General features: G+C 39.6%; 1 protein-coding gene across 2 annotated transcripts in view; it reads right to left on the minus strand.

Moving 5' to 3' along the window:
- GALNT18 (polypeptide N-acetylgalactosaminyltransferase 18) overlaps window positions 1-13,266 on the minus strand; it is a 315,863-nt gene that overhangs the window by 252,825 nt on the left and 49,772 nt on the right. The gene's annotated exons all lie outside the window — the stretch shown is intronic.

A 13,266-nucleotide genomic window follows, 5' to 3' on the forward strand; every position in this document is an offset into this window, starting at 1 on the left:
TGGCGAGTAATGCAGCAAAGTGCAGACTCATACTCGTACATTGGAAACTCGTTATTGCTGCGAGAGGAACAATAGCACACGCCGTATACATCACACGCATTATGTGGGAGAACACAACCTCTGCTTTCGCTGGGTTTCTATGGTAAACATTCAAACAATTCCTTTAGAATAAATAAAACCACGCGCAAATAATGAAGAGATTGTACTATCGGAGCTTGGCCTATTGTAACATTAACAAACACCTGGTTATTCACATACACACAAAAAGAAAAAAAAATTGACTTTCATTTCTTCATATTTGTTTACTTTAGATTATGTATGTATATATTTCATTCTTAATATAGCTTATAAAATATATTTTTTAATCCAATAGGAAGCCGAACTATTTATTTAGAAGACCAGTTATGATGCTGTTCGTTTCCGACGATCAATGGTGAGAAATAACTTTGATTAGAAAGATAATAGATAGCTCAAGCAAAGAGTTTTAGATCCCCAGCATTCTCACCTTCTACATTATAACAGCTAGTTCCAAACTCCTGATTTAGAGTCTTTTGTAAAAGGTTCAAGAGTTGCACAGATTTTACGCGCGGTTTAGGATTTTCTAACCCAGTACATTAGTTGAGCAAAGTTTATGCGTGCGAGTTCAATGTGAGAAATTGAGAGGTTTGTCCATGCCTTTTGCATGGATTTTGCTCACTGCGGCAATGTAGTGCTGTTGCTCAGCATTGAACGATAAAGTTACTGTATGTAAGGCAGTGGTTTGCATCCAGTGTGCAATGACAAGCCTCATAGCTTTTATAAACAGACTGAATGTGATTTTCAATAAATGTCGGCATTAAAATTGGGCTTGCTGTCTGGCATTAGTCATTTTACAGGACAGGAGTGATACATGGCTTAAAGCTACCAGTGTGGATTTTATCAAATCATTGATGCCAAAATGGCGGGAGCTGTGTATAAAGAGCAATTCTGAGGCAAAGTTCTAAAAAAATAAAATAAACAACGGAGAAATGGAGCAGTCTATGGAAACCACTGGAATGTTCCTGCCAATTGCTCCTCTTTAGAAAATATCACTATTCAGAACCTTTGAGGAGAAGCATTAAGCATCTCATAAATGAAGGTCTGAACTCTAAAGCTCTGACTGCAACCTGTCAGCGCAGGGGGAGGAGAAAACTAGATTTGATTAGGGATTTACGGAATCTGAAAACCTTTCCAGGATCACGTCATCAGCATTCGCTAAGAACGTTTGGAAACAAACTCAGAATAACCTTCACAGGCCTTTCAGTAATTTGATTATTCATGATATGTTAACATGCGCTAGAAAGAAACAAGGCTCATGATTGGATGAAACAAACGGAAAATGCAGGTCACTTGTTTCAAAGGTACAATGGATGACAATATCTAATTAACAGGAGCCTTGATTTGATGCAGCTTTCAAGCCGGTCAACTCTTTGACCAAATCTAGAACAACTTTATCAAACCCCGCAGATTGGATCCCGTCTCAGGGGAACTCATTAGACGGACAAAGTGAGTATCAAGGACAATCATATTCTGTCACATCTTTAATTTTCAAAGAAATGTCACCCAAAAAAATGCTACCCTGCTTGTATTGCTGCGATACAGTGTCACCTTTTCTACGTGTTGGTCCACACGATGAATTGGATCATTTCCAAAAGGGAGCACTGGGAGGATTGAAGGATTACCAGAGGTTTTGTGTTTTCAAACAGTTTCTAATGTCCTCATATAAATGTCTCTTATATAGAATAATGGACTGAGCCATTCAAACGTGTGTCTGTAACATCTCTCTAAAAAAAAAAAAAAAACTCTATAAATCTACTGCGGTAAGAAGTCCTTTGTTACACAGAAAGCGTCTAATGATACCAGCGGCTGGGACGTAGCTGGCCAGATTGATGTTAAATTAACCTAGCTGGAAAAACGGATGTTAAGGCTGTGTTCTGATTGGCTGAAAATGACAAGCAATCAGAATGCATCTAGAATTCAAATAAATGGTCAGTGACATGCATGAATAGTAAATTAAGTGATACCCCGTGTCTATGTTAATATGCAAACTTCCTTCGCCAATACCGCTCAGCCCGCCCCATATTCTTGGGGGGTAATGCTCATTTTCCAGGTAGGTCTGCCCCATTTTGAGAGAGATCTGTCCCATTATCACTGCCCCTCTTTTGATCCAAAGTTTTTAACTGGTTGGTTGCCTGGTTCCCCCCCCATGATGTGCAGTTTTGAAGAAGAGCACAGGGCTGTTCGGCCTCCCATGTATGGTGTTCATTATGCTTGTCATTCACTTACAGAGATTTTTTTAAGCACCTTTTCTTAACACCTTTAAATAAAGATTCGAGGTCACGTTGCCTGTAAAGGACAATTTCTATTTTCTTGTACAAAACAGCAACATTCGAATAAGCATTTGAATTTAGAATTTTTTTTTATTGTAAATATTTGTTGCATTGTGCAGTGCACAAGTTTTAAGAATCCCTCGGATGTTCTTTTTAACGCAGTGCACCCTGGTACGTCCTATTGATATTCTTACAGAAATAAAACCCCATGAAGAATGGCAGATATGGGAGAGAAGAGAGTTGAGATTGTAGTGTTTGATTGACCTCGTAGATTAAACCCGGTAACTGAATGAGCGCTTACATTTCACAAACAATACGAGTTCCCATCTACAAAGCAGGCGGCGTGCAGGACAGGTAGCCTTCAGAGAGACTGAAATCCGAGCTTTATTATGGTAATGTAGGCTTTCTTTTTAAAGCCGCTAACATGACAAATATCCCTGCATTGGGAAAGGTCAAGAGAAGTTTTTGAAATCTTAAATTTTAAAAAAAAAATACACACAGTTTATTTGTTTCTGTGTGTTTTATTCTAGTGAATTGTCTACGGATTAGAGATGTTTACTACGACTTAGTATTTCTATACATATTTTAGTTTCAAAATAATTCTTTTATTTGATGCTATGCCATTAATATGGCTTATACCAACTGCATTATGCCACATTAAAGGGTTACTCCAGGCACCAGGGTTACTGCCTGGAGTCTGTACGTGCAATGTATTGCTGTGCAATGCCGCATATAAAGAAATATAGCTCTTTGCTGCTGGAGGTGTAACTCCACTACCTGCAGCGTTATTGGGGCACCTATTTGGGAAGTTGGGGACAGTCGATTATTGGTGGCAGCGCCCCCATCTCCTGCTGCCGACGTAAAACTTTTTTTTTTTTTTACTCCTTCAATGGCTCCTGGCACCAAACCCACTACAGTTAGCGGTTGTGGTTATGGTGCTTGTGTTCCTTTAAATATATTATTTAAGTACATTCTGTTGCAGCCATGTCAGAGGGACAACAGACCTTTTCATTAGGACACTGCAGTGAGCATTTTTTCTGGTTCCCGTAAAAATTATATTTGTTTGCCATCAAAAGACTTGATGAAAAATAAATAAAGTCTGTAACGCACAAGTCTGAAAAAGTACAGATCAGGAACCCATAATACAGAGCGAGGAGAGTGAGTTAGATATTGGAATTTATTGTGCGGAGAGTCCAGATCAAATGCGATGAGCGCATTAAGGCCAGTGAGCAGAACAGGCGTTTGGCTGCCCTTCAGCTTCGACAGTTCACTCTGGGAATGAGGCAGTGTCTCTCAATTGGAAGCAGCTGAAGTATTTGCAGGATTTAGGAAAGATGATAACATGCTCACTTCCACTAGAACACACATCAGCAGCTGCCTCTGTTGTTTGAGGTTTTTTTTATTTGACAATTTAATTTATTTCAACATCTTCTGTTTGGCTAAAAGAGACTCTTTAATATGTATTTTTTGGAAGACGTGCTAAAGGGATGAAATGAAAGCACGTGGACACCCTAAATTTAATAGCTCATGATTCTGAGAATTGGAGGAGGGAGAAATGATTTAAAATAGAGCAATAAACACAGTCAGACAGGCGTAGGCTTTGGGTGGGTGGACATTAAAGGATCGCGCCAGAATACCCACACAGGACACGCAAAACATATGTCCCAACAGGACTGTAACATGACTGAGACGTGGCCCTGGTTTACCATCGAGATGATTGAATAAAGAGCCTCACTAAACCCTTTATTACTTCACTGAATCCTGAGTCTGTCAGTGGGGCGTATCATCAAAGCGCCCCACCGTTACAAATAGCTAGGAGGTCCATTTGGGCTGGGGGCATGGGGTACTACCAGAAATATCATGTCATTTCAAAACCTATCAGTAAATAATTTAGAGCAAGTCCAAAATATATTAGTACAAACATAAAATTTATGTAAATATATGCAATGTGATTCAGAACAAGACTTTGCTTTCAAGTATTTTATTAGCACAATCTCATTTCTAGACACATTTACTGCAGTTTGAACAGACCAAATGTCATGAGGTTCTACACAAGAGGGAACAAAAGACAAAACAGGTGAAATGGGTGTTGTAATTAGAAACACTTTGGTGTTTATTCACTAAATTCAAAGCCATTGTAAATTGAAATCCAAGCGGTAAAATTAAAAATATAGCCAGGATGTGAATATTCTGTCATTTGGACTCAGTTACAATTTAGTCTGAATTTTGTGATTTGGATTTCATGTTCAATACAGTTTGGGGTTTATCAAATAAACCCATTGGTTTTACGCTCAAGTCTAGAAATCCTATTAACAAATAAAATCCAGGTTTATTCAATTATATGAATACTGGATCGATGCAAAAATAGCTACACGTGTTTAGACCAGAAGTGTGTCCTCAAAGGGACGGCTCTCTTAAACGTAGAATAAAACACTACGTGAACAATTAGAGATTTCTCACAGTAGATGGTGTCTTATCCCATAGAGACATTCTTGATTATTTACTAAGCCGTGACCTACAGGAAGTAATTAGTCCCGTGAGCCAAAGTGTACATATATAAAGCAGCAAAATAGTTATCTCAAGGCGCGTGGGAGTTCGTTTACAAGAGGGAAACAGATTCTGATAGTCTGATCCTGTCTTCCACACATTTTTACAGACTATTACGTGGCCCAGGCAGTGCAGCCAGACATTACTGCAAGGATTATCTGAGAATAGGATAGAACCTTCAGCATATTCCTCGTCTGTATCAATTTGAGAACTATGCCAATCATTGCGGTTTATATCTCACATTACCTTGGATGTCAGAGAAAATCATGGACACAACGTAAAGAGAGCACACTTTTGTTCCTAAGCCGCCTGTCAAGGAGCAATATCTTCTAGGGTTAAAAGGTTAAACCTGTTTCAAGAATGATAGGTGCCAAAAGATTGTGGTGAGGCCAAACAATAAAACGTATAATTTGAAAAATTACCGTTGTGCATCACCGGCATATCTCAAGTTGGAACTTAGAAACTTCTCTGAGGGCATATAAACTTGACAAATCACGTTTCTACAACTATCCCAGAGTTCCCAGGTAGTTATGCAAATTAGCACAGAGGCATTGTGTTTCATACTTCGTACTACATTTCTCTCATACTTCGTACATTTCTGGAGATCCCCTTAGCAATAGACACGAATAGTACAGATGTGCACAGAGGAGCCCTTATTTTAGGCTACATCTTCACCTTAAATTTTCCTTTAAATATTGGAAGGTTGGCCTATGGGTTTTGCCAGCCTCTTAAGGAAAACCTTAATCTGTTTATCCCAACAGCCTCTAGTTTTCGACTAGATATTTTTTTTGACAATTTATAAAGCTCCAACATTCTATACAGCTCTGCACATAGGTTTATCACCAGCAATGCAAATCTCTAGCCATTCCAGGTAATATTTTCAGATTTTTTTTTTTTTTTTAAACCAAACCTTCATATTACTCCAAAGGCATTGTCAACTCTAACGGGGTGACAGATGTCTCTCCGGCTCATGCTGCAACATTATTACCATCACACTCAGCCATTTCCGTGTGTCAGGATTTATAGGCCCTTCACCGAGCGTGCAGTTAATATAAATCACACGCCGTTAATGCTGTACTGCGTCCCTTTATTGCTCCCACACATGTCAATTTCACGGTCTCCACTTGCACAGTCAACGTAATTACATCTTCCCCTGTGATTCAATAAAAAAAATCTCATATTCTCCTGTAATTTTCCAGTGAACAAGCGGTCTAAAGGGGACCGACAAAGGAGGAATTTTCCAATAGAATCTACAACATCAGTGTTTTTATTCTAAATATCGTGTGTGTGTGTGTATTTTTACAGCAATCATTCCTCGAATATTGATGTATTTATAAACAGACACATACATATTGTACAACATGGATTATTCAATGTCCCATAGTCCATTTTCCCTGCTGTATACGACCATCACTCTATATAATGCATCACTCTATGCATAATCTGTGTTCGCCCAGGAGAGCTAATTAATCTAAATTTGTAGATTATCACAACATCCATATCCACCAACTATGTCCATTCGGAATATTTGTGGTCAGATCGACTGGGCTCAGTACGTTTAACGGAAAACGTTTTTCTTTTCTTTGTTCTTTATTTTTTCCTTCCTTACAGAAATAATCTTAGCTTTAGATAAATGCAGAGGTTTATCCCCAGTTAGAAAGGATTAGTACTGGACATGAGAAAGAATGAATGAGAAACGACAAGAAAGAGAGACAGAATGTAAGAAAGGGATAGAGCAGAAAAGAGAGTGGATGAGACTGGGAATAACACAAATGGAGAGAGAAAGGCAGAAAACAAAAACGAGATGTATAATTAGAGAGAGTAATATAATTGAAGAAAAATACTTATTCCTGTTATGTGCTAGATAGCTAAATATAGATGTTCTAGATAAGAAGCAATTCTGGGGAAAGTTCTAAATTTGGAGCTATCAACACAGAATTTCCTTCGGTTTCCATGGGGACTGCACAACGTTTAGAATTTTGCCCCTAAAATTATTTTTATACAGAGTCCCCATTTGCCTTTTTTTGTTTCTGAATGAGTCCTTCATCGACTTATTACATAAGGAAAGAACTGTGCAAAATAAATATCCGAGACGGATGATGCTTTTAAACATGACGTAGTTCGTAAATCGTATCCCACATTCCATCCACGGAAAGTTTGTGTCCTTGTGATATTATTTTGTGTTACTTCACCCGTCACACCTAATGAAGCATCTGGTACAAAGCTCTGTACATTGACGGAGGAAGAGATTACTGCAGCTTCTTGCTGGGCCAAAAAAGGAGGGTTCGGCTCAGTCAGAACAAATAAACCTCTCGGTCTCCAATGGAAAGAATGAAAAAGTTTTATAGCTGGACAGCCTGGAGCTAAACCTCGCTCCGATTCTACAGCAGGCGAAAGACGTTGATGCAATACAGAAATTATAATCTTATGTTCAATACTGGATAGGGAAATAAATGGCTTTAGATCATATGTCACTATTAGCCCTGGTGAATGAAGGTTGGATTACAGGGGAGTTGCTCATACAGTCAGAAAGGACACTGTACAGAATTAATACAGAACCAGAATCAGTTTTCCAAATCCAGTTCTGTACCACCAAAGTGTGCCTATTCAGGAGGGACAGTCCCTCTTTCCTATCCTAATGTCTCTATTTTCTAGGAGCTCCATATTGATGTGTGAGTGTATAACAGAGCTCCACAGCAATAATACTCACAGTAATGTGTCTTTAAATTACAATAAATCAGATTTCTTCAAAGATATCTGGAATCCCAACATTGCTAAATCATTTACTGATGAAACATTTCCATTTTCCTGGGACTTTTCCTGGGATTTTCCTCTGTATATATCCTGGAAAATTTTAAAAGACAATACATAAAAGTAAAGGAGGAGACTATATTTAAAAGAAGAAAAACTACCACAACAAGATGACATAGTCTTAAATTAGAGGGACAAAGGTTTAAAAATAATATCAGGAAGTATTACTTTACTGAGAGGGTAGTGGATGCATGGAATAGCCTTCCAGCTGAAGTGGTAGAGGTTAACACAGTAAAGGAGTTTAAGCATGTGTGGGATAGGCATAAGGCTATCCTAACTATAAGATAAGGCCAGGGACTAATGAAAGTATTTAGAAAACTGGGCAGACTAGATAGGCCGAATGGTTCTTATCTGCCGTCACATTCTATGTTTCTATGTTTCTATGTTTACATAGAACATCTTTTGTTGTTCATTTTTTTATATAATTTTTTGATTTCACTCTACCCTCACAACTTTTACGTTGGTATTTTGGGAGGACTGGGGAACAATAAATTTTCACATTACTTAATTTTTTCTTTTTTTAATATATAAAAGTAGTTTCCCTATTATTTGTAACATTTATTGCGGTGTAGGTTTACCAGAACAACGCGGTTACACAGAAACATTGGAAAAATTTTCAGAGTGTCAAAGATCTCAGTCCATAAAAAGATTACAATATTTTGATCTTTTGTTCCTTTCTCTTGGCGTCCAACCAAACCCACAAGTTATTTATGATTAAACTGTCTATTTCAGCAAGATTGATAGTGCTCATCCAGAATTCTGTTTATCTCTGTGCACTGATGCGGTGACCCAGTCTATCAAAAAAACGCCAAACAACGGCCCTTCCTTTAAATAAAGTTACCTCCTAGTCAGAGAAGGCAGAATCTGTCTTACATAAAGGAGCCGCATAATCCCAGTGCAACATCACACGCTCATTTAACAGAATCCTAACAAAATTCTTTGTCATTTTAAGACGATACACCAAAAAAATGGCAAGATAAGATAAGAGATACAGAAAGAAAGATATGTTTTTGATTGTAAGCTTGTTTGATTAGGGGCCTGTTTAACATGGCAAATGGCAATTATATTAATTTGGAGATTTTTTTTTTCTTTTCTAACTATTATTAAAGGTCAGTTATCAACTCAACCAACAGAGATTAATTCAATAAGCTGAGAACTGAAGAGAGCAAACAAGAAAAATATGTTTTTCTGTCATAATAGCTGAATTTTACCAACTTCATTTTGTTGGCCGCAATATTTGCAATCCTCTGCAGAATTCTAACCATCCTAAAGGTTGAATAATGAATATACGTATCAGGTCAAGACGGCAGCCCCCAGTGTGCTGAGGGTTAGGGAAGAAAGCGGGTTCAGTAGTCACCTCTCACGGGCGGCTCCTCTCCTTTGGAATAACTTGCCTACTGCCATCAGACTCTCCCCTAGTCTTCAATCATTTAAGAAGGGCCTTAAAACCCATCTCTTCAGGAAAGCGTATGGCCTCCCAGAGTAATCTCTCCCTTACATACCTGTCTCTTGCTCTCTCCTATGGGATAGTGCTTTGCTCTCTCCTCCGGCTCTGCTTCACTCCTACTTGATATTTCCTATCCTAATGTTTCTAATACCCCACCTCCTATAGACTGTAAGCTCATTTGAGCAGGGTCCTCTTCAACCTATTGTTCCTGTAAGTTTTCTTGTAATTGTCTTATTTATTGTTACATCCCCCCTCTCAAAATATTGTAAAGCGCTACGGAATCTGTTGGCGCTATATAAATGGCAATAATAATAATAATAATCTAAAGGCTCTGTGCTTGTTATTGGGATTTCGAAGCATACTCAGATTGCACCATAGTGCAAGGAGGATAGCGGGGGCACAGAGCACATTGAAATAAACAAAATTAGGATAATCGTAGCTCAGAGATAGAATATGTCAGAATGGTGACATATTGCAAGGAAATAAGATGGAATGGGTAGTAGATACCTGGAATAGCCTTCCAGTGGAGTGGTAAAGGTGAATAGTGATCTAGAAAGGGTAGTAGATACCTGCAATAGCCTTCCAGTGAAAGCAGTAAAGGTTATCGGTTATATAGAAAAAGTAGTAGATACCTGGAATAGCCTTCCATGGCAGCAGTAAGGCTAACTACAATATAGAAAGGGTAGTAGATACCTGCAATAGCCTTCTAGTGAAAGCAGTAAAGGTTAGCAGTGATATAGAAAGAGTAGTAGATGCCTGGAATAGCCTCCCATGGCAGCAGTAAGGCTAAGTACAATATAGAAAGGGTAGTAGATACCTGGAATAGCCTTCCAGTGAAAGCACTAAAGGTTGCAATGGTAAGTGGATTAAATAAAACTTGTGATGTGATCTAAGACAGAAATATGAGGTTTGAAATCAGGAATACTGGAAAAGTTCAGAATTTTTATCTGCATACACAAAATCGGTTCCTATGATGCTGTATTACAGCAAACTGAATAAAGTAATTTTAGTAATTTTATTGTATTCTGTTACAATAGTGTGTGCGTCGGATTCTCAGAACGCACAATGTAAACACGGTTTGGGTGAAAGTTTCAGCTCCCCAGTGAATTGGTCCATGAAACGGCACCTAGCTAGAGTCCCCCTTTACAATGCATTATGAATTTAATAGGGCAGGAATTCTAATTTTGGGATGTTTAAAGCATGCCCACTTCTTCATATCCCAATGGATCTAATTTTCCGCCCCGCAGGCGCCGGTATGTTTTGATATTGTGTGAAAACATTCTGCAGTGTTCACCGAGAATGTTTTCATTTGTTTAATCAGCAATCACCTTGGATAATGGAGGAGGGTAGCTGGGATTTTAGGGAGGAGATACATTCCCAATGTAATACAGCTAACTTGACATTCAAGCAATAATATTGTAAAAGTTATAATGTAAAGTATCTCATATATCTCTTTTTGCTTTAATGCATTAACTTGGCTCACCCCAAATTAAAAGGATAATCCAGACGTAGACCCCATGCTCACTGTGCCTAGAGGGATATCAGCTACACCTTACTGACGAGGCCCCAAAAAAGGCCAAAACGATCCTCTAGGGTTGCTGCATCTCTCGTGCAGAGGGAACTTGCTGGCATTTTGGATCTGGACTGACTACAGAGACTACAGATGGGACCAGTCTGATATGTTCTTTCTGTAATGGCACAAGTGAGCAAAAACTATTGTGGGACCTAAACGAGGATGTACCGAAGGGCAAGATATTGAGTCTCTCTGTCCATTATCAGAGTTCTCATTCTTTCTTTTTGCAATAATGTAAAATATCCTGCCTACTGGTTCAGGCATATAAAGTTTTATTATCTACTGGGACCAAGCGAAAACATAGCGTGTTTAAAAATGACAACTCCCATGATTCACAGCCAGCCTCGAGACATCACAGTATATGCCCAATCTACCTATAATACCATTCAGATTTAGACGGTTAAAATCGGGCTAGTTGCCTACCCCAGCAGGAAGGAAATGTCCCTGAGGTCCATAAATAACCAATATCACGTCGCATTGCGTCCCTTATTTATAACAACTTCCCCAGTGGATACAGGACGGTTTCATTATATCCTTCGGACAAGGAATGTGACTATATTACATTGCAGGCGCTGTTTCTCATTGAACTTTGGAGCTAAATTAAAGCCTTAGTGTAGCGGCCAGGCTAGCAAGCTTAAATCTACATTGGATTTGGGTGTTAATGATGTTTCTGTGGTCGACGTTATTTAAATGACCACAAGGTAAATCAAGCTGAGCTCTTTGCATGGGATCAATTAAAATGCGGTTGGATATTTGTAAGGATAGCAAAATAGAAAGTCTGATGCATAATTTATAGAGTCAATTAGGAGATGTTTTTTTCCGCCAGCCACTATTAGTGTTAGCAATAAAAACCGGTTGAGGTTATATTTATGTATAAAGCACAGAAGGTGACCCTTTGAATTAGTGAAAATACAGCATTTGAATTAATTGGACGCTGTTGTTGAATTGAATAAATACATTTTTGCAGGGTTCTAAGCTAAGGCGAACAGCAAATGCATTAATGGTCAATTTGTTACTTTGAAAAAATGTAACTCTTGTTGTCCGTATGAGGCTGGAAAAATCGGCAGTGGTTTGCAACTGTGCACTACCAGCACCGACAGATAGAGGGCGGTATATTGAAGGATTGGCTTGAGCAGAGCTGTTTTTTGCAAAAGGTTCAATGTAGGGAATGTGTTATATTTGGAGAATGCACAAATACAATGGCAGAGACTTTAATAACCAGAGTAAGAGAGTCTGTAGCAAAACTCAGATATCAAGGAAAATGACAGTATTTTTTATTGCTGTGCATTGATTTGATCTGCATTTTTCCCAAAGTGGTATTTAGAATGCGTCAGCTTTTCTATGTTGAGGAAAACGCGTCAGTGCAACCATCACCGTTCTTGGATTTCTAATGCAAATGACTGATTGTTGAGAAAACCAGTACAGATACTTTAGGCAAATTTTTTCTGTAGTAAAAATTGTGAAAAAAGTTAAGTAAAGACCAATGGAATTTCCTACAAACTCTGCATAAAAAAAAAAAATATATATATATATATACGCTCGAGAACACCAAGCTGCGAATCTCATGTAAAGACCATGGGAGCCAAAAATACTGTGCAAAGTGGAAGCACAATACAGCAAATTCCACTAAGTCAGGGTTCGACAAATTCAATGCACCACTGCCATGACTACTAGGATTTTTGTCCGCAAGTTCCCCCTGGAGGCGGCTGGCTGGGGAAATGTCGAGGCGGGCCGGCCAGCTGAGGGACAGTGGAATGGAGAGCACTCCGGCCCCATCATCACTAAACAGCGCAAGGGAGCAGAGCAAGAATGTGACAGGGGCCATTCCACTCCACGAACAAAAGACATTTCACTCCAGTTCTCCCAAAGGTAGGGAGACCAGGTGAAATTAAACTGAATTAAAACAAATAACTTTTGGGAGAATGTGTGTGTTTGTGTGTATATCATTCTGCTTGTGTGTCTGTCATTGAGTGACAATCTGTCAGTGTGTCTGTGTGCATGTCAGTGAGAGTGTGTGTGTGTGTGTGTGTGTATCTTTAGCAGGCCCGTCGCTACCGGGCAAGCAAACCAAGCAATTGCTTCGGGCCCCGAGCTGACCCGGGGCCCCAAGCAGAGCTGGAGCTTCCTATAAGGCTGCAGCCGCCTGAGCGCTCTATAGAGAGCCTCAGGCAGCTGCAGCACTCCTCTCTTGTCACCTCCCCTTCCCTGTAGCGTGGCCGAGCTCCTCTTCCTCCTGTCAGTCCGGCCGGGTACCGCGCGGTACAGGAGATTCAGTTTCCTGTTCCCGGCCGGACTGACAGGAAGTGAGAACTCAGTAAGTCAGGAGGAAGAGGAGCTCGGCCACGCTACAGGGAAGGGGAGGTGAGAAGAACATAGGGAGGGGGAGGTAGGTGGGAGTTAAAAGAACATGGAGGGGGGGGGGAGTACATAAAACATAAGGAGGGGAGTAAGATGGACACAGGGAGGGGGAGGGGCGATTAAGAAGGACACGGGGGAGGGGGGATTAAGAAGGACAGGGGGGATTAAGAAGGACAGGGGGG

Source organism: Pelobates fuscus, chromosome 12 (assembly GCF_036172605.1).
Source record: "Pelobates fuscus isolate aPelFus1 chromosome 12, aPelFus1.pri, whole genome shotgun sequence".
Taxonomy (NCBI): Eukaryota; Metazoa; Chordata; class Amphibia; order Anura; family Pelobatidae; genus Pelobates; species Pelobates fuscus.